Genomic DNA, 22,139 nt, shown 5'->3' on the forward strand with positions numbered 1-22,139 from the left:
GTCTCAATTCACACATGCAAAAATAAGTGACTAAACACTTCCTGGTTCCTACTTTGCTGGAAGATATTGATATTTAATGGCTGGAAAGTGCTCTGACAGCCAAAGATGTAATTTTACTTAGGCATGCAATTGCTCACATGCAGTACACACATGTTAAGAGCACAATGTGTTCTGATAAAAAAACCACTTTGCAGTCTAGCTCAGGGCATGTTGTAGGACCATCAGAATAATTATAGCAGCTGCAGTTGGCACTTATTAGAAAATTAAAGAAGCTGTTAACAGGTCATTAATAATCTGTGACTACCTGCCTTAATAGTATTCTTCAGTCAACAGGCATGAAGGTGAGGGGGTGGAGGAAACAGTCACACCTTCCTCTAAGCCACTGTAGAAGACTGATCCCCTCACTTATCATCACTTTGTAATCTGCTTGTTTGCTTCCCTCCTGGTGTCTCTTCCCACTGGCTCTTCTCTCACTGCTGACTCTCACACCAAAGGACTGCAAGGCTCTTGGCCAGGGAAGCCACCTGCAACAGCCAGTCCCAGGGGAAAGCCAGCCCTCCCTGCAATGTCCCAGCCTGACAGCTGTCTCCCTGCTGTTCAGAACAGCCTGTAAAAACCTCTCCTGAGTGTCTTTTCCTACTTTTCAGGACTATTTTGTATGTAAGGTATCCCTGTCCACCTACAGCACACTAGAATTTGTTCTCTTTTGTCTTGGTCCTTGTCTCCCTCGTGTAGGCAGATGGCTGGAGGAGGAGGGAAAAGCAACTTGTTCCCTGCTTCTTTAGACAAACACACCCTCTCCAAAGCAGACAGATGCCTTCAAGTCAGATTCAGGGCATCAATTCAACTTTTGGGTTCAGCTGTAGAGTATAAAGCATTTGCTGTCTCTGGTCTAATGCTTTTTGACATTGTCAGGCCCCCTTCAGTGAACTACTACCTTGTAACCAACTTGACAGCAAGTATTGTTCTACATTTATTAATACTGTACATGTCATCTTCAAATTGACAGGTTCCAAGGCCAGGCATCAGCTGTGCTCAGCTCTGACTCAAAAAAAAAAAAAAAAAAAAAAAAAAAAAAAAAAAATCAGGCAAGCGCACAGACCTCCTGCTGCTAGTAAGTAAATAAATAAATAAAAACATGCCTTCACCATGCTGCTGCCACACAGTTTTATCCTTTCAATCTCAATTTTGCAGTATTTTTTTCTTTTGCTTGGAGTCTTAAAATATGAAGTACCTGCTTCCCTGCACCCTCCTCTTTTTGGCTTCTTTAGGAAAGGACTTTTGGGGTTTTTTTTCCCCCTGAGTCTTCTTTCAATTCATTCCTTGCTCTCTCATTTGGATGCAAACCTATATTGCAGAAACTTGAATCTACATAAAAGTTAATTAACTTCCGGAACTGTTTCTCCTCTCCTTTTTTTTTTTTTTTTTCCTTTCCCTAAAGCCACTATAATTTTCTATTATTTTTAGAATGTTCAGCTTAATGGGTTATGTTTACTTAGTCAATAAGCTGGTGATGCCCACGACAGGACCAGAAGTGTTTGGTTAGCAGCAGGGAGGAAATAAAATCAATAATTCCAAGCATTTGGCAGCTTTGTAGGCAGGAAATAATTTGTATTCTCTGGTTTAAATCAATGAACTTCTTTTCTTTGCTGTTCCAACAGGAAATTATAAACTCTGTGAACACTATTTGCATAGTGCCTTCTGTATGTTAACCCCAGCAGTGCTCCTCTGAGCTCCCCGTTAAAGAAACCCAGGCCGTTTAGCACAGAGCTATTCAGCAGGCATTTGTATCTATTAGAAGCAGAAATAGTCTAGAGAAAGACATGAAAAGAGCTCCTCCTTCACCTCCAACAGCACCACCCTATCTGATAACAGCATTGTCTGCTGCAGAGTTTAAAAAAAAAAGCCTTCCTTGTAACTTGACAAGAAGTTGTATTTTCATACAGAAACTTGCTACTTCTACATTAAAGCTGCATTTGCACCTCTGTATCTCACTTGTCAGGCTTACGTTAATGTGCCAGGTATGATTTGAAACTGCTGCATTTTTGCTTGAATTCAGCATTACAAAGCTCCTGTTTTTTAAAGTTTCAGCCTCCTTGGTGCTGTCCTTCTGCAATGTTCACTTAAGGAAGTAAAAAAAAAAAAAAAATAGCTACATTGTCTTACCATGCTCACAGGAAGGTGATGATCCAACAAAATGATCCAGTGTTTAACCTGGCACTGAACTTGCCTTTTAACTTTTTCAGCTGCCCTACACTGCATTAAGTCCAGTTCAGATATTTTTTAACATGTAGGAGGCCTGGCATTCAAGAAGACAAGCTAGTCACAGGAGATGGAGGAGGCGTGTGACCCTTTTTACTGTGTGAACAGTGTGAACACAGCGCAGCCCCAAAGTCTGGGATTCTTGCCTAGGGCCAGAAATAAACACTGCAGCACCAGCAACTGGCACTATACAGCTCCTGGACCTAAACACCCCTTGATGTGCTTAGCCTCATTCTGTGCAGGAGAATGATATGGTAAATCAGTCTGGAGAACACAATTATAGTCCAGAAACTACCAAGGTCTCAGCTGTCTGCATGGAAATTAAATGTCATAAAATTCAGGCATCCAGGTTTCTCTGCTTTGCTTTTGTACATGACAAGTCCTTTCACAGTAGTTCTCAGCATTCCTCCTGTGCTCCCAAAGCCCCTGGCACAAAGCTGTAGTCATCAGGTGACACTTGATGTATATTTATTTTTTACATCACAGTTCCCTCTCTGAAACAAAAAGGATGGGAATGTTTCTCAGAGTGACTGAAGTGGAAGTAATACACAATTCTTGCCCTCCTGCTTTGTTTCTAGTAATTCACCAGATGTAAAGTTGCCTATCCTGACCCTACAAGCATTTGACTCCTTCCACTGCAAACTCTACATGCTTATTGGGGTCTCTTCCAGATCTCCTGGCTGCTGGAGTGCCCTTTGCATTTCTGAAATTTGCTGCCCCTGATTGAAGGGAGACAACTGAGAAAATCAGCTGCCTCCCTTTCTCACTGACAGGAGACCAAAGCAGCATTACAGTATCACAGCAGGGCTGAAGTCAGGATGGATATCAGGAGGTCACTGTCCAGCATCCCTGCTCAAATGTGCTGTCTATGAGGATGTCCAGACAGCTTTTCGAGTATCTCCAAGGATGGAGACTCCACAACCTCTCTGGGCAATCTGTGCCAGCTCCTTGTCAACCTCAGTGAAAAACCATTTCCTGATGTTCACACTGCATCTCCAGTGTTTCAGCTTGTGCCAATCATCTCTGGTCCCATCCCTGGGCATTGCTGGACAGAACCTGGCTCCATCTTTTTCACATATTGACACACATTGATGAGATCCTGCTTGATGTTCCTCTACTCTGAATAGTTCCAGAAAGCAGAGGAGTAAATCACAGGACAAACTGGGTAGATATTGCTCAGTTTAATTTCCTCTATTGAGTTGGTCATAAGCAAATGTTCTTTTCTTTTCCTGTTGTTTTCCAACTTTCTTTTTTCTTCTCATGCATACATCTTCTAAATGTCATGTTGTCACCTTTTTCCATTGAATACCATGTGCCTGGAATCTTTTTATAACACAACAAGAAATGTCTGCTCTGGAAAGGTATGCAAATAGAATTGCTCATGTGAGAAATATGAACTGGTTTGGTTAGTTTTAGGCTTTGGACTGATTTATGACCGATTTATACCTCCATGTGAATAAAACATAATCAGAAACTGCGGAGTGACACTACTGTATATACAAAGAGGAGAACTGCTGCTGTTACTCATGGGAATGTGTAGGCCATAATCTAATTTTTAGAGGTTGTGAAAGGTGTGCTAAGTGACTAATTCATTTCACTAACATCTGACAAGCCACTTTCATAATGGGAAAAATTACCTTCCTAGATAATTTGGTTTTTAACAACTTATCATAGTTGTTATTCTCCTAAGGGTGCATATTTTCCACTATGCAAAAAAATGGCATGGAATGAAAATACTGATAGACTAAGAACATGCATTTAGCTTCAAAAAAGAAATTTGTGGGTTGTTGGTTTTTTAACATGTATAAGCTATGGTCTTTGAGATATTTGCTCAGAAAATAACCATGTATTTCATGTGGCTTCTCTTTACAAAAAGGAAAATATATTTTCTGGGGAAAATAAACTAGACTGCACTGCAGGAAAAGGAGGTTTGATGTTGCAATGTTCAGGAGAGCTCAGATGGAAATCCAGTTCTGGAACCCTGTACTGAATTTAGAACATGTATTTTCCAGTTGTCTCTAGTTTTGCATTGCACTTATATGTACTGTTGTATTCATACTGAATTGAATGGGATTTCCTGTAGAAGTAAAAAGCAAGATTTTCTCTCTTTTGAGTTTAAAACCAGGTAATGATTTTGCTGACTTTGGTAGAATAATTATTGATTTATACCACTATAAGCAGGGGCAAAGTCAGATTAGGAACGTATCTCAAAGTGACAGTGTTCAGATGCATATTTAATCTTGGTTAAATGAAGCACTTGCAATAAAGTGCACTATTCACTGCTCTTATTGTTCTCTTAGTAAATGCATTGTGAAACTGTGGTAGTTTTAAAAAATTTTTTTAAAATTTAGTAATGAGGACCCACAGAATCCAAAATGTTACTCTCCTCATGCGATGCTTCTCCAGTGTAAATCCAGTCCCATCTCCAAAATGGCAGAATTGGCTGACAGAGCTAAAAGTTACCAGTTTAGTTCCTCTGCCTGAGTCTGGCACAGATAAGGGGCAATACTTCCTTTGCTGTCCGGGATATTTGGATCCATTAGACACACCCTCAAGTGTATTATTTGTTCTTTTCCATTTATGTTGGCCATTCCTTACTAACAGGCCATTCCCCTCCACCCAAGACAAGCAGCTAGGGGAGCAAATGGTTGAAAAGACTTGGAAGCTCCTATAAGTATGGGTTTTTCCCCTGGGAATGTTCTGTCTGGGCTGCTTTATGATGCAGAGGTCTTACTGGAAGAAAGAACTGGCCCTATAAGGTCTGGATACTTTGCTGAAAGATGAATACTAGTTAGCATAAATAATATCCAGTACTGGTGGGGGAAGTAAGAGAAATCAGCCAGTCATTTTGAGCTTATGGAACAAGCTGCACTCCTCTGACTGTGTTTTTTTCCAAAATCTGCTTGTTAACTATGATGCAGTATGTGCCATTTGTGCTTTAGGGGACTAAGAATCTAAGCCAGTTTATTGGTGAAAGCGACAACTTTCTCATTAAATGCTAATAGCAATGTTTTGATTAGTCCCAGGGTTCTGGGAGGGAGTTAAGTCCTTCCTTCAATAACCAGCATTTACAGATGTAGCAAGTGTTAGTAACTTCATAGGAAGCAAACTAGGTAGGCATACATTCCATCACCCAGAAAATGTAGCTTTTTGAGGAACTTTTCACACTTTAAACCAAAAAAGTGTTCGATTTTTAATATGGAGATTTGGGCTGTTTGCAGCACCTGAAGTTGCAGTCCCATCACGTTGTTTCCCATTTCTCTCAGACTTGATGTCTAATGTGCTCCCTGCCCAATTTAAAACTTAAAATGTCATCTGGTTGAGGAGTGGCGGTGAAGAAATTAAAACAGGAGCAGCAACTGTTCTCACACTTTTAGCAACTGAGCTCAAATGTCAAAAGAAGAAACGTAAGAAATCATATTAAATAGCTTCATATCTGACATGAGCTTTTAAAGCCACAAATGGAATTTTATAGGGAAACAAGAGTATGCATGTGGGTTATGTGGAAATGGAAAAGGGCTTCAAATGCGAGTGTGGCATGAGAGTTTTATCAAATGTTGGCTTAAAGGCTAACGGGAGCCTGGGTTTCGTTTCTATGCTAAGAGAGAGCAGCCAGCTGCTCTGCTGCTCCTACCCCATCACTGCTGACATCAAGTCTTAGCTGGGGGGGGGCACTTTCTGTTAAATTGAGCCCAGCAAATGACAAGGAAACCCCAAATTTAGGCCTTTGCATGGTTTATCCTTAGGAATACAGTAACTTTAAGAGATACTTTAGGGATACTGTATCACATATGAATGTATGGATTTGCATTTTTTTTTTTAAGGTTACTTTTGAAAAGTCTCTTTAGGTATACAATAACCTTTCTGGAGACTGTGTCTTTAGGAATAGCGAGTTGTTACTTTGATTGGTAACAAGTCAGAACTTCGGGGTTTTTTACCTCAGTTTAAAAAAAAGTAAACTAAGATCACTTACTCTCTCAAGAAACCAGTCCTCTTAGATGTTTGCTGCACTTTGCATGTTAGGAAATAAATTGAAGCTGCACAAAGAAATCTGGAACCTTTGTAATAGCCAATAAGTATGTCTGTTTTTTGCAGTTGGCAGTGCTTTTCCAGTGGATCTACTGCAGTTTTCCATCCTCAGCCCTGCTGTAACTCAGGAAGATCTTGAAATGCAGCTGAACTTCATCACAGCATTACGGTGTACTAACAAGACATCATTTACTCTAGTTTTATCACAACAGGGAGAGACCTGACAATATTAATGACCTCTGCACATCATTGCACTCTGGTGATTTTTTTCTCTGGCTTCATTTCAAATGGTTGTATGATAGGCTGATAACCATATTTTAAACTCAGTCATGCTTGATGCAGGTTTGACTTACCTTATTTGGAATGAAGGCAAATATCTATGGCTTGATTTTCAGGCAGCTGAGGAAGCAGGGAGTGCTACTTGTCCTGTAAAGCACTCAGCCTTTTGGTGTCACTCCTCTAAAACCGTGGTTCAAGAATGCTATCACTCAGCATCAAATTGACTAAAAATCCCTTCTGACAGCTCTTATCCAGACTCCACCTAAAACAAAAGAGAAAATGCGTAACTAGGTATGTATCAGAGACAGGAGAAGAATATTCAAACATTCCTAAGGATTCAACCTGGTCACTCAGCCTCCCGTTCTAAGGCATCTAGCACTGTTGGTCCTACTGTTTTAGTCTTCCTTATCATTCATTTATAGTAAAGAGAGAAATTGATACATGATATTTGACATGACAGCAGTGCCATTCAAAACATTAAGGATCTCCGGCAGCTTTCTCAAGCCTTATTCATAAAAACCTTATTAAAATAACCACACTCTTTTGCATGAAACCATGCCTGCTGGCTGCCTGAATGGTACTACCATTATCTGCAAAAAGCAGGTAACAGAACATGTATGTTAGCCCTATAACTAAATATAATTTTCATAATAGACATTCTTCCTATACAGTTCTTCCTCTGTTTGTAATGATGACTAAATCCACAATAGTCCATGAGCTGGGACTTCTTGTTTGGCAGTTTATCCAACTTTTATGAACTAACCTACATAAAAATGGCACTCCTAATGACACTTTGTGTGTATCAGCCTCTGCATGTGCAGTACTTTGCTCTATAATTACCAGGAGGAACAAAGTAGAGGAACCTGTGATTCTCAAGGTTCAGTCGGCAACCAAGACCTTAAAATTTGTAAGCTGTGTTAGAAGTGGAATAAGAACACCTGGTATACTCCAGATCTGGGCCTCTTGGAGTCTCCAAGGCTGACACAGAGCATAGTTCCCTGCCGTCTTTCCCCTACAGAGAAGATCTAGATGTTCTCCAACATCCAGCCATGTGCTGCCACAAAATTCTAGTATTTTCATTATCTCAAACACCCTGTATGTCTCTGTCAGGTCTGTTATAACAGAGAGGGATGTTCCCAAATTCTATGTATACAGAGTGGATAAGTGCAGAACACATGTTGAAAATAGTCATTTATGTAGGAAACCAGGCTGAAATATGAGCAAGTCTGTCAATAAAAAGTTGGGCAATTCTCAAGACATCTGTTAAAAATCTTGATAAACATCAGCAAAAGTCTATGAATGGGGCTGAGCACTGGCTACAGAACTGTGTACCATGGCATCCCAACAGCAGCCTCTTGAGTACTGCCAGCATGCATGGGTTAATCTTAGAGTATCACCAAGAACAGTCTCAACAGAAATGAAACTTTCATTCAGTGATCACTCAGCTTTAATTAAAAGGACACATTTCAATTAAACTTCAGTGACATCTTCTGAAAAGAAGTTTTACACCTGCTATATTTCTTTTGGACAAAACAGTCTGCTCAGCTGTATTTCCAGCTGCACACTCTGTTTCTCCCAGCTTGCTGGCATCCACAGCTATTTAGAAAGAAACTTTGTTATGTCAACTGCTAGGATTTTCTACAGTACATATTACATCACCTTTCCTGAGAAACTTGTCTGAGCAGATCCCTTTTCTTACTTTCTTGATTCGTAATGTCCTTCAGATTCCTCTTCCAATATTTGTTGCTTCTGTGGAAGCTCAGTTGCTGGCATTTTAAGGAAAGGTTACATAGCAAAAGGGTCACTAATAGTGGTTTTTTTTCTCCCTGCCCATACTCCTGGAGAGAAGCTCTCTGTGTGTGACACCATTAGAAAAAAGCTTAGAGAAAGTTTTCCTTAAGAAAAACCTACAGCATTCACTGCGAGTTTCAGAAAAAAGAAAATAAATTTGGAGCATAAATTACTATCTTGGCCATTTTAATTCTAAAGGTGAAGAAGTAAGGAGAAGAAAGAGCAAGAGACAAAACCAAACAAGGGCCAAATTATGCTGTGGTGCAAGTAAAAAGCCAGATCCCTAAATTTCATCCTCATCCCTGACACTTGGGTGACTGTGCCTTGGATAAATTTGCTCTTGTGGCTCTGCTTACTTCTTGTTGAATCTTGGTCCTTATGAAACAGCCTTGGAAATCCAGAGTCATACATCTTTCAAAATGCCTTCTACATAAACATGAAATTGAAGTGTGGTCTGGAGACAGCTGAAGATGTTGGGAGCCTGCTCAATTCAGGTCCAAAGCTTTCAAAATAGGCAAGGTAAGAAGGAAGTGTGTAAAGTCCAGGGACAGGATTTGAAACAAACTGGGAATGAAGCATAGGAAAAAAGAAAAACCAAACATTTCTAACCTTAGGTGTAGAAATCTGGGTGGCTTAATGCACATGCTCACTAGTGGGAATACATGCACACACACGTGTGAGCTGGCACAGGAGCTGGTTGCTTGCTGTTTATTGATGCAGGCTCTTGTACAGTCCTTCCTTGCAGCATGGGGTCCGTGCAGGGGACACACACAGCCTTTTCTAGGGCTTCAGCTTAAAAACATGGTAAGGATGCTTATCTTAGCTACTGCTAAGTGCCTGGACATGAAGTTGGGAGGTATCTTTTAATCAAATGCAGCTCTTTCTTCTAAAAACAGTGGCTCCCACATGATCTTCTTGAATAGTTTGAGTTTTTCTATATAAACAATGGAGAAGGAAATCTAATTTCCAGTCTAGGAAAGGAAACACAGCTAAGTGAACACTGTTAGCAAGGACAAGCATATTATCTCTGCCTGTCTGAGAACCCACTGAGTTGAACAAAATCTTTTCATTAGCTGCAGTAGTCTTTATTACACTCCATTTGAATGATCTATTTAGGACTAAACATTTCTTGAAAGACACACTGCTTTTAATATCAAAGCATTTTCCATTCCATTTGCTTCATTTTAGCAAAATGCTGAATTATCTGAATGATCTGTGTCATGTTTAACATGACATGTAACTGAAGCACCCTGCATCCTGCAGAAGCGCTTCCTGGACGTGTGTTTTTTAAGAGATCTGTGAAAAATCAACATTAAAAAACACGAGCAAGTTATTTTGAACAAGCAGGCTTAAATTTAGTACAAATAAGCCCTCATCTTTACTGGAAAACCTTTAAAGAGGTCACAAAAAACAAACAAACCAATTCAAAACCACTGTGCTTCAACAACAAAATCACCTAAAATTTAGTTTAATCCTTCTAGGATCAGGAGTCCGGACAGATAACTAAAGCAATGGATAATAAAATAGCCAAGCACTGGTATCCAGTCAACATATCAGCATACTGATGATGGTATATAAACAACACTAGAAGAACAGGAAAATTATTAAAGCAGAATACAATACTTCATTTACTGTTCTGCTGGAACTACTGCTTAGGAAGTCACCAATACACATTCATTATGAATACCAGAAGTAAGCACAGGGAGAAGTTAGCCTGTTATTCAAATCAGTATGATTAGTGCTTAATGAGATTTTTTACTAATCTTTCTTAGAGCCTGAACTTCACTTCCAGAAAGGCAAGATTATTTGTGAGGTTCCATTTTTCCACTTAAATCAGAATCAAACACATGGTGCTCTTCCAAGAGATCTTTAGGTTTTGGTTTTTTTCTGAGCAAAAAGAATTTCAGAGTAACAAGGCCCAAAGAACCTGCCTCAAACTCGGTTTTTCAATCTCCCTGTTGCACATTGGTTTGGGAATTTTATTCTCTTTTCTGGAAGGAAGAAGAGGGGAAAATAAAAACAAAATAAGGAAAACTGGTCCAAAGCAGTATTCTGATCTTGTTCCAGTTGATCTGCTTAGGATTTTGTCACTGGCCTTTGCTAGACCAGGAAAGACTTCTGTGTATTAAAAACAGCACCCCTCCCAATGGCAGGGTGGGATCCCCATGCCCCTTTTTACAGAAATCACTCACAAGACTACATGTGCTTTCCAAACTCTTTTCCTGTCTTAGGAGTCTCAGGTGAAGAGACAGCTGCATCATGCCAACCTATTGTGAAACATCAGACATGGGGTGTGTCTTACAAAAGGTCTGAATCAGGATTGCAATGCCCAAGTCAGATGCCTAAAGTAGGGAGGCAGGTTCAATCCAGATTACCCTTTCTCCTTCCTGAAATGCTGAAGTTGCTGATTTTCCCAACTTGTCTTTTCAGTTGCTAAGGATTTCTGTTAGAAAGAGGTGATGCAGCAACTTAGTTTTTACAGCATCAAAAAAATGCTGCAATGAGAGATTCTGCTAATGGTACTGAGGAACATTTCTGTCACATACAGAAGCCCTGTGTAGGATAGGCTGCTCTCACAGGTAAATCCAGCTGGGTTAGTAACAGACTGGAAGCTGTGGCTTCTACAGAGAAAAGGCAGACTCCTGACATACCAACGGATGTGACATAGGAAAGGAACTTCCCCTTCCATTTTTACCCCTTCCTCCCTTCTATTTTATTCCCTGTCCTCCCACTCTTTCGCAAAAATCAAAAATGGTCATGTTACAGCTATAGACCATGCCAAAGATTTGTTTCCCTCTCTCTCTCTGTATGAGTTAATCATTTCCAGCAGGCTTTCTGGGGTGATGAGTCAGTAACACAAAGAAATGACACATTAGATGTGATATTTATTTCCCTCTGCCTTTTTTAAAGCATGGCTGTCCTCCCGCACCTGAAAGAATGGAGGAAGGGGTAATCAAATGCACTGTAGCTGGGAGCTCTGAGGATAACACCTCCAAACTATGCAGCTTTCTGTAAAAGGCTTATAGTTTTTGTATTCTTTTTGCTGTATGTTTACTCAGCAACACTGTTTTAGAAGTTGCAACATTCATCTTTAAACATTAATTACCAAGGCATGATTGCTTCAAAAATCCACTGCCTGAGGCCAGGGCCTAGGAAGTGGAAAATGTAATTTCAGAAAGCTAAGAGAACAAATGCTGAGCCTTTTAATTGCAGGTTGGTACAAATGACTAACAGTAAAGCAAAGCTCATTTTGGACGAACTTGTTGTTCTGTATGTCAAATCCAAAACTTAGCAGTGAGTTGCCTGGGGTTTGTTCTTTACCCCTAATTTCTTTGCAAAAGTCAGAAAAACAGATGAATTTTTGAGAGATACAGGAAGTACTTTTCTAAAAATTCAGTTCAAATTATTTACAAGAGAGAGAGGAAGGAAGCAAGGAAGAAAGCAAGGAAGAAAGAAAAGGAAGAAAAGAAAGACTGCATGCAAAGTCAGGCAATAGTTGCAACAGTTGTTGGACAACTGCTGTGCCCTTTTGGAGCTTCATTTCAGGGTGAAAGCTGCAATGATTCTCAGCATCTATCTTCTATCTCCATCTCCCTCAGTTCTGCTGAAATTTACCTGGAATCACCAACGGTATAACAATGGATTGAGCCTGCTTCATCATGTGTGGCAACGTAAGATTAAATGCTGCTGTGACTCAACATTGCCACATCAGATGTCCCAGCCTGATGCCAACAGAACCACTGCAATAGCAATGGCATCTTCATCTCCACCCTTCTGGCCTTCCTACTGGCAGAGTGGGGACAGCCCTTTATGAGCACCTTTGCAGGGCACCAGAGACATTTCTTTTCACACAAAATTAGAGAACTTGTTCATTCTAGCCCCACACTGCCACACCTGGGAAAACACAACTGATGGGAGATGTGACTCACAGCCTGATGGATCTGAGGCTGGTTTCTTGCATGCCCATAGGACAGACCATACAAGCAGACTCTGTGATGGTCCTAAAGTTGCGTTTATGCACCGAAGTCTGGAGGCCAGAGAGACTACAGATTGTGATAATCATATTTTCTAATGCTGATGTTCAATGGAAAACTCCAGTTCTGCCTCTGGGTGTTCTCAGAAGCACTTCTGGCCTCATAGCACCGCACAGTTTGTGCCTACCTCCCTGGGATTGAGAGATGTCATGCCACTTCACGATCACAAGGGCCTGAATCACATCAGGTATACCAAAGATCTCCTCCTGTTTAATCCAGAGAAGCGGAGAGAAGGCGCTCATGATGTCAGTGCAGCCCACCTCCTCTCCCAGTTGCTCTTAACAGTTCTGTACTGGAAGATTTTCCCCTGTGACTGGGAGATCTACTTTCAACATGCCATGCTCTGAGTACACTCACCTGCTGATTCAGTACACACCCTTTCTGCCAAATGGGGAATAAAAGACATCCTTTACCTCGTGGCTGTTCTCACCAGCCCTGTACTGCAGACCCTTACTCACAGGCCAGTTGTTGCAGAATGGCTCATGACCACACTGTTAAAAAGTTTGGTCCCTACTGAGTGGACTGCCTGCAGCCAAGCCACACTGCACAGTGCTCAGCTCACATTTCTTCTCATGACCCTGGAGTTAACAGTCAGTATTTTCTGATCATGGGCCTGGTGGGTTTTCTCAGTTCAAAGTATGAAGAGTATTAACAGGTGTATGCTGCAGGCAGTCAGAGCAGTGCTGTGTCAAAAAACTATAATGCCAGAAAAAAAACTGTTGTGTGCTCCAGAAAAAGGATGGGTGAGGGCACAAATTATGCTATTGCCTAACCTTGGATAATGATGAAGCGCTGTCCTTGCTGAAGGAAACACATTTGGTGTCTTCCACATTTATCCTATCTGTTCGAAACAAACCTTGGAATACTCTACACAGCTGACAAGACTCACATTTCCCATTGTGGATCCCAGTGGATTTGTTCCAGAGACAGGTGTCAGGCATACTGACCATGGGTATCATGAATGACCAGGAAACCCATTGCTAGAGAAGAACAGCAGTGCACCAAGTTCAGCCACAGCATTTTTAAGCAATAGCTGTTCCACTTTGACAGGGTCCATGAAGTTCAGGAGAGGTCTCTCACTCTTCCAGACAGAGCACCAAGCAGAACATCAAACTCAAGTGAAACACAGTGATGTACAGCAGCCCTCAGCTGGTGTGTAAATTGGTAAGTAAAGATGTCCCACATTTTCCAGTGCTCTCTTACACTTTCAGATAACCAAGACAAGTACTGCATTTGTACGGTGATGTCTGGAAGTATGCAGCAGAGCACTGTCTCCCATCCTCCCCTCCTTTTCCAGAAATCTGGTGGCCAGTTTCAGCTGTTTTATCACAGGTATGACTGGGAGACTGAGATGAGTCTCCTGTGGCTCTGCCCTTTTGAATGTCACTGCTGTTCTATAGAAACCCAGCTGCCACTATGTGTTCCTGACCGCCTCTAAAGTGACTGTCAAGGACAGAAAATATTAATTAAATTTTAATTAATAAATTGAATACTATGGGGTTAATTACAGCTATTTACAGGGAGTGTACGGGATTTGGAGGGCCTACCTTCTGGTGTTTTTGCACAAAGTGTTGCCTCTTCCTTTAAGCTCTAATTAGCTAGCTTTTTTCTTTTAAATAGCCAGCCTTTAAATGACTGCTCAGTAGCTCCCATTTTGTTCCTCATCAGCAGTCCTCCAGCACAGCTGCTACAGAGGGGAAGCAGCTCTGCAGTTTGCCTTGAGGGGAGCAGGTGATAAAGAATCTATCAGAAGTGGTGTAAACAAATAAAATTAATAATAATAATTTAAAAAAAAAAAAAAAAAAAAAGTCCCAACCCTCAAACTATGTTAAGCAATGAAACTACATAAGAAACAAAGAACATGGGAATAAGTAAGAAGGAACTACATCATCTGAAGCTGCTGCAAGGTCAAAAATGTTCTCTCTGTATGTAGCTCTCTTATCCAGCTGCATATTCTGCCTCCCTGCATATGCACAATGCCAAAAGCCATCAAAAGCAAACAAGCACCTGGGAAAAAGCAAGCTGTTCCAGAACAAAGTCAACAGTAAAACTTAAAATAGTTTTTCTTCTGCTCCTTACTTTCAACCTACACGTTTTCTCCCTAGTGGTAAAACCTTTTTAAAATTTAAATGGACCCGACTGCCTGTACTTCTAGCTACTCAGCTTATATCTCTAAAGAAAAGGGGTCCTTTCAGGACACTGTTAAAGTGAAGGCACACAGTAACACACTGTGTCCAGATATGAGGAGTTCATTCCAGAAAGCTTTTCAATTTCATGCCACTAGATGAAACTAACAGTGCCTAAGAACCAGCACAGAAGAGAGCTTTGGAAGTCTGGGGATATTTTGGGCATTGTTTTGTTGGGATTTTTTGCAAAAGTGACCAACATGTTCAGTAGGCAGACCACTGCTTCCCTTCAAGTATCTACTCCTGCCTGCTAAGCGTTCATGACTGAATGGCTGCCATGGAGGGAGCAGAGGGCAGTGGCTGGACGATGAGGGCTGGCACAGACACTGCAACCAGTAGCTGGCCTGCTGCCTGCCTTCTCCTTTCTACCACAGCAGTTGGCTCCAAGTGGTAGGCACGGGAGACTGGTTTGGGCTCCTGCTGAGGTAAGACAGGGTGAAGAAAAGAGGGAAGAAAATATGTTGTTTTGTTTTGTTTTTTCTTTTATAACCAAGAGTAATAATACTAGCAAGGGAAAATGGGAATAGACAGGCCAACATGGAGAACAGGTTATCTCCAAAATTTAACATGGAACCCTGTGGTTTCTGAAAACCATTACCTAAATTAAAAAAGCCATCTTCCATCTCAAGAAAAGAAACATAATAGCCCGAATCACTCCTGCAGAAAAGCCTATGCCATCTGACTCCTAAAGCGTGCTCAAAAATTTCATCAACTCTCCCTTGCAGCCGAACAGTTTCAATGCCCAGGGATGCTGAGCTGAGAGCCCTCCAGCACTAAGGTGTCTCCTCACCTCATGCTTTGGCTGAAAGTGTCAGATCACAGTGCAAAATCCCTGCTCCAGGTCTACCTTTGACTTTCACTGAGATTTCTCCAAAACTGAGAAAATAAAGTTCCTCTTCTAGTTATTTGGAGTTGTTGACACCTGAGAAATGCTTGCCAGCATGTGTAATAACACATCTGTTGCCAGACACTGTCTAAAAAAGATCCACCTCGTTACAAAATTAGTTTTACTGCTGAAGTGGAGAAAAGCCTGTCTGGAGACGCCATGAAGGATTTTGTAATGAGGAGGTAAAGATCCAGCAGCTTAGAGCCTCTGCTCCCACCAGGACTTAGCTGCTTATTCAGAGTCCCAGGATCCCAGTTACACCGATGACTGGTCTCACCCCAAGCCTGTCACCCGCGGGCTCAGAGGCCTGGAGCCCGGCAATGAGAGCACCAGCTTAGTTACAAGCTTAAAGGGCTGAGAGCCTTTAAGGAGGCTGAGACCCCGGATTAGCGGGGTGTTCCCAAGCGGGGAGGCGGTGCCCGCCCGGCTGGGCCGGACAAGCAGGAGGTGCCGGCAGGCTCGGGCCGCCGGTGCCACCTTCTGGACACAGGCGCAAGCGTTATTCACCTTTTCCTTCGGTAGCAAGAACGCTACGGAAAGCGGCTTCATTTCACTCATGCACAACGATGCCAAAGCGTATTTCACTCCCTAGTCCTCCTTTCTCGGGTTCCTCCCCACCTCTTTTTGAATCCATCATCGTTTAGCACACAACTGAGGGGGAGCAGCCCCAACAGGGTAGCAACAGTAGAATCCAAGCCAGCTGCAGAGCGCATCCCGCCTACTTTTCCCGTGGAAAAGTATGTACCACAAGATCACAAAAACGTTCCCAACCTTTACCCTTTCGTTTTCTTCAATCACTTCCATGAAACAGCCAAGTCTGGCAGAAGTAGACACAAGACTGATTTAAGAAACACCAGTGCATTTTAGGGATGAAAAGCAGGGATATGTAAGGGCACCCTGGTTAATGCTAAAAGTGCTATCTCGGGAGCTCACAAAATATTTATTTGAGCAAGGACCAGTCTGTGGAAAGGGTTCTGGCTTGTGTGGTTGCTGATTAGCTTTAGCTGCCATGTACGAATGCAGATATGAAAACCTGCCATTTATGCCAACAGCAGTTGCGCTGTCACAGAGAATTTGTGCCCTTTAACATCCAAACCAAAAACTGCCGCATGTGGTTACACCACAGGCATTTCCGAGCACAAGGCTAAGGTTAGAGAGGCCAGATCATTCTGAAACAATCCAAAATTGTATCTCCCATATACAGCAGCTACAGTTCTTTCTTACAGCTGCAGAGTGGGACTTGACCACTGTCTTCCAAGTGGCAAAGATGACTGCGTTGGGATACATAACACCCAACACAGTCTTCAAAACCAGCTTGCAGAATAAGCTTGGGAACAACTTTTAGTGCAGAGATGTCTCCCAAGGAATGGTTTAAAGAGTGCAATTAAGAGTGGTAGGCCAGAAAAAAGCTGTGAGGTTGGGAAAAATGTCTGAACCAGTAGAAAGCAAAGAGGAGCCAAAGGAAGAGCTGTGGGGACGGTCAGGAAACAGGCAGCAATAAAAAGCTGCAGGCTGCAGAGTGCAGTGCCGCAGGGCTTCACACTGAAGACCTGCTCTTTTGCCCTAAACTAAGATGGAACTTAAGAAATACGGACTTTGAAGCTGTCAAATGGTGGCAACAGCTGCAAGTATGCAGTATGTAAAACAAAGGGCCTCAATTTAGTGGCAGCTTTTTCAGGGATTACCATAACATGAGACAGTGGCAATGGAGGCAATGGGCCCTATGAAATGTGCACATAATAAAATGTGGTCTATAATGGGAAACTTGGATGATCTAAGTATTATACAAATGCTGCTGCACTTCTGTACTGCAAATGACACTTGTTTCCATTTCAGAAGACAGGGCACAGCAGTAATGTGGAGTCAGGCTGAAGGACCCATAAAGAAAATGTGCAGCAACGGTAAAGCAAAATATTTCAGAATGAAATATTTTTTATTTGCATTTATTCTTAAATATGCACATAGCAAAATGATAAATACCAGCAGCAGCTTTGATATTATCATGTTGCTGTTACGCAACCCAGTTTCAGATGCTGACCCATCCAGATTGCCAGTTTTTACAGCTGGACTCTACGTAAGCTTATCTACTGCACACCAACCCCAGATATATGTACTGCTACTGTTTGTTTGTGCAATGGCTTAATTCAATTTCTTTTAATTTATATTTATTAAATATAGCAATAAGCCATCTTCTACAACAGTGTAATCAGAGTAACTGATAACAGTAGTTAATTCATGTCAAGGCATCTAATTCTCAATGCTCTCAGTTTCCATAGCCCTCCAGGACATGGAAGGATATGGACAAATCTTACCTGAAGTAAGTTTCAGCGTCATCTGGGATTCCGAGCCCTGCAGAAAGGGATTTATAGATGCACTTCTCTCTAGGACTCCTACATACTGTTGTATGATCTATAACAGAAAGCTGTCACTGAAGTGCTTTTACTCTCACTGAACACCATCCCTATTTATAAATTTTATAATTTCTGGTCTGTATTGATTTTAAAAGCACCTTTACCATGCAAGCAGCTGTTTAATGCATTTTGGCCCCAAAGCAGGGAATTTGCACGAGTATTCCCACTAGAATGTTTGTTCTTTCGTGCCCATGCATTAGCGCTCTGTTTAAAATCTGTCCATGTCCCTAATCTCCCTGGGGAGCTTCCCCTGAATATTCAATGCTAGTCCACAGCCTGTAACAAAAGAAGGAGGGGAAAAAAAAAATAAAAGAGACAGAGAACAGTGTTTATACATAAAGTTCAAGAGCCTTTTCACATAAAAAAACATACGCACACACAAAAGCACCTCAACTACTGAGCCTAGCATTTCCACAGCAAAGATCTGACAATGCGTGCAGTTTTTCAAGTCAACTAATTTACAATAAGGGCATCAGACATCTGAGCTCCAGATGCACTCATTCAGGCAGCCAAAGGCCATAAATAAAATAGAAAAGAATGCTCTTACCCTAACACAGATTTTATAGAGATGTGTGGAAGGCTTAGCAGATGGGTTTTGCTGTCTCAGCTTTTACCTGTGTAACAAAGTAAATGCATAAAGCTGCTTACTGGCTTCTTCAATTGAAGACCTTTGCATTTACTCCCATATGCTCACATGAAGATACAGCTAATTTAAACAATAAGCAAAATCCTGCTCCTCAGGGAAGCTGATGGCAAAACTGCCACTGACTCCAGCAGGCTCTGAGTGTTGCTCAACATAAATGCAATTGGCTGAACTGATTCAAATTCAAATTCAATACTATAACTGAATTTGCAATCTTCAATGTACAAATTTGCCATCTTAACATTAACCGTGGTTCTCCTTTTGTCCCATGGTTCTATGGAAGAACAAAACTAATGACACAGCCACTGTCACCAAAACTGCGGTTGCTGCAGCCTCACCCCAGGCTGCCAACCAGCTCTCTCCCATGCAGAGGTGAGAAACCCTCTCTTGAATTAGATATCAAAACATTTTGTCATATCACAAATTTTGTTTTCTTAAATCTACATGCTATTCTAACAGAGCAAAGAACTGGAATCACAAATCTGAAAGATGGCATATCACATAGCAAACATCTCTGAGTTTCAGAAAAGTTTGCCATTTGAGAAATGAGTGTTTGCCCCCAAGTAGAGACGACGTCATCATCATCATCATCAATCATCATCATCATCAATCATCATTCAGCCTAGTTTTTTAAACACCTGATCATTCTTTTGAAGCCAGTGTGCTGTTTGGGCAGACAGCATGAAAATTTTACAGTCCATTTTATCCCTGATGTCTGCACTTAACGCTGACTGTTAAGACACACAGATACACAGATGAACATACATGTGTATACAGACATGCTAAGAGAAGAAAACATTTCTGACATGTTCTTATAAGGGAATTAGATCGGTGAAGGCAGATTTCTGAGCTCAGTGCATGTTAGAAGCACATCCTCAAAACTCTGTATTTGGCTGACTTTAGGAAACATTGTGCACTGTGAGCAACTGTGAACATCTGAGGATGGGGCAATGACAGGGAGAGGAATACCCCGTCTGGGACCAATGCCTGCATCAGGAGGCATCAACAAGAGCAACTCCAGCCTTGAGAGGCAGAACAATCAGTGGAGGGAACAGGCACCAAGGAAGTCACAGGACACAATGCATGGTATCACTGGTTGGATACATCCTTCCAGAGCTATCTTTAAGAGGCAGCTGCTTGACTCAAGCAGCTCTTGCAAAGTGGATTCTGCTTGTCTCTCTATGCCTTGGCTCAGTCCATACCCATAGTGCCCATCCCTGCCTGCTCTCAGGACCACTCCCAGGTAGTGCACACCTGATGCCAGTCACAGCACTGTTTTATAATACCGCCCAGGGAAAGACAGAGGAGGAAGAAGAGAACAGAGGTAATTGATGATCAATGACTCAGACTAACTAGAGAATGTGCTTAAAGCAAGTTTGTTTCACCAATGGCAATACTTTGCTGTTTGCTTTACCCCCCCCAGACTAGGTCATCCCAATTCCTTTTCTCCCTTTAATGGTGACATAACTAAGTGGCCAGGAAGAAGCTGTCTTGCCTATCATAAAAACACAGTATGCAGTAATCATACGAGGCTACTGTTCAAGACAAAGCCATGACCTCCACACGTAAGAATCTGCTGGTCTGTAATTCTGAAGAACACATTTATTAGCAAAATCCTGTTTTTATACATTGCAAATCAAGACACAGCTTCCTTCAGCACTGTACCAGATTTATGAATCATGAGCCCTGTAGTGCATGAGATTTTGCTTTAGAAATAGAATTGCATGCTCAGCCACAGAACAGTTCAGTCTTCTTTTTCTACAACTACTGCTTAGTCTCAAACCAGAATAAAACAGGTCTGGAATTATACATGCACCTAAAGTCCTATTAGTACTTACCAGATTCAGTATAAGCACATAATGATGAGTTTCTAAGTCTGACATCTGCTCAATTAGCAGCATTTTCAGTATCTGGCTACTTTGCAACACTTAGCAGCTAAGTAAAGCAGGTCTAGCACACAGTCAGACACGGATTTGTTTTGTTTTGGGGGTGGCAGTGCTAGAGGTTTCCCAGATATGCCTTATTTCAAAGCAGGAAAAAACAATGGCCAGCTCTGTACCAAACCACAGGTCAACAGATTTCAATGGTCCAAGGTTAAAACTGGCCTCCAGCTAGCTGCACAGACTTATCCCATAGGTATTAAACAGGAAACTTTTAAAGCTTAAAAATAGTTAGTGATGTGACTTATCCTTGAAAAAGGATTTTTATCATGTACATGAAGACTAGAAGCTTTCCTCCTTTGAAATGTTTGTGTTTGACACTTTCTCTAAAGCACAGCAAGTCTGTGTTTTTCTTTCTTGCACAGGCTGTGGGTTGAGTTTTGTTTTGCTATTCTTTTTTCTTTCACAAATCAAGCTGTCAGCAGCACAGGAAGTAATTCTGTAACTGGGATACCTAAGAGCTCTGTTCTGAGACTGCATCACTGCTCCCAATAAAGTCACCCTTGGAAACAAGAGCACTTGAGAATATCTTAGCACACAGTGAAAGGCTTTCTGCTACGGTTTATTTAGCTGAAAAGAAAAAACATAATTCAAGGAAAAAGCTCCAGAGCTTAGGGATACTAAAAATATGCAATCTCTCCTGAGCTTCCTGCTACTGCAGGCCACAACCTCTAAAGAGCACAGTGTTTGAGTAGCTACTTCTGTGGGGATAATGCTTTTTAGCTGGGAGATAAACCTAGTTTTCTTGGACTGATATGAAACCTAAACAATAATACATGCTCCTCTCCTACTTCATGAACACTCCCAAAACTAAGGGAGTCCAACCGAACACCAAAGGGCCGCACTGTGCACAGCTGATTGCTACATGAATTGCTTTAGCCTGCTCCTAACTTCTTCCTCTGCTCCTTACTCACTGCCCCATATCATAGCTCCCAGGTGTTTTCTCCACATGGCCAGGCTTCAACACCAGCAGATCCATCCCATCTGCCCTGAGATGCCACATCTAGCCACAACAACCCAGGTGGCTCAGTTTACCTAATCTCTATCTCCTGCGGGGCCCTGGAGCCCATCTCCACCATCAGATGCACTGTGCTTACCCAGCACAGCCATGAAATTAGCAGTGCAGCTGCACAGCCACCAACCTGCCAGCACACATGTGGCAGACCACTTCTTGGCAACTATTAATCACATATTGCATAAGAAACTGTCCCTTAATGCAGGCAAGTCTTTCCACTCCCAGATTATGTAAAAGACATAAAAGCTTTTGGCCATGCAGAAAAGCGAACAAAATGAGTGGTAATTAACTCTCATGACTACAAGGCACTTTCAAAGGGGATCAGAGGCAGCTGAGCTGAGAAAGAACTGTAGCAGAACAAGTATTTGCCTGGGAGCAAACACTGCCTGAGTGCTTATTTTAGAATGAATAGTCATGTTAGTTAACTAGAGCTAACTTTTGAATGAATGGCTCACATTAGTTACAGCATACCAAGGTACACTAGATTTATCCTTTGATGTACTAACTGACAACCTACTGCTGAGTTCTTTTTTTTCAGAAGTTAAGAAAACCTCACAATCTAGCCATCAGAGCTGATTTTGGGTTTTGGCATAGTCTTTTCACAGATTAATGGAAACGAACCTACAACGGACTTAATCATTGCAGCATGAGATATTTACGTTC

General features: G+C 41.6%; 1 protein-coding gene across 4 annotated transcripts in view; it reads right to left on the reverse strand.

Annotated features, from left to right (window-relative positions):
• Positions 1–22,139, reverse strand: part of LOC120754006 (cytochrome c oxidase assembly factor 1 homolog) — a 52,424-nt gene that overhangs the window by 17,201 nt on the left and 13,084 nt on the right. For 3 of the 4 annotated variants that reach the window (XM_058421308.1, XM_058421310.1, XM_040067077.2), the window contains one exon: positions 6,645–6,832. The gene's annotated coding sequence lies outside the window, so the exon portion shown is untranslated. Of the gene's footprint in view, positions 1–6,644; positions 6,833–20,359; positions 20,455–22,139 lie in introns of those variants that run through there. The other variant, XM_040067087.2, reaches the window with a different exon arrangement.

The sequence above is a fragment of the Hirundo rustica genome, chromosome 1, assembly GCF_015227805.2.
Source record: "Hirundo rustica isolate bHirRus1 chromosome 1, bHirRus1.pri.v3, whole genome shotgun sequence".
NCBI lineage: Eukaryota > Metazoa > Chordata > Aves > Passeriformes > Hirundinidae > Hirundo > Hirundo rustica.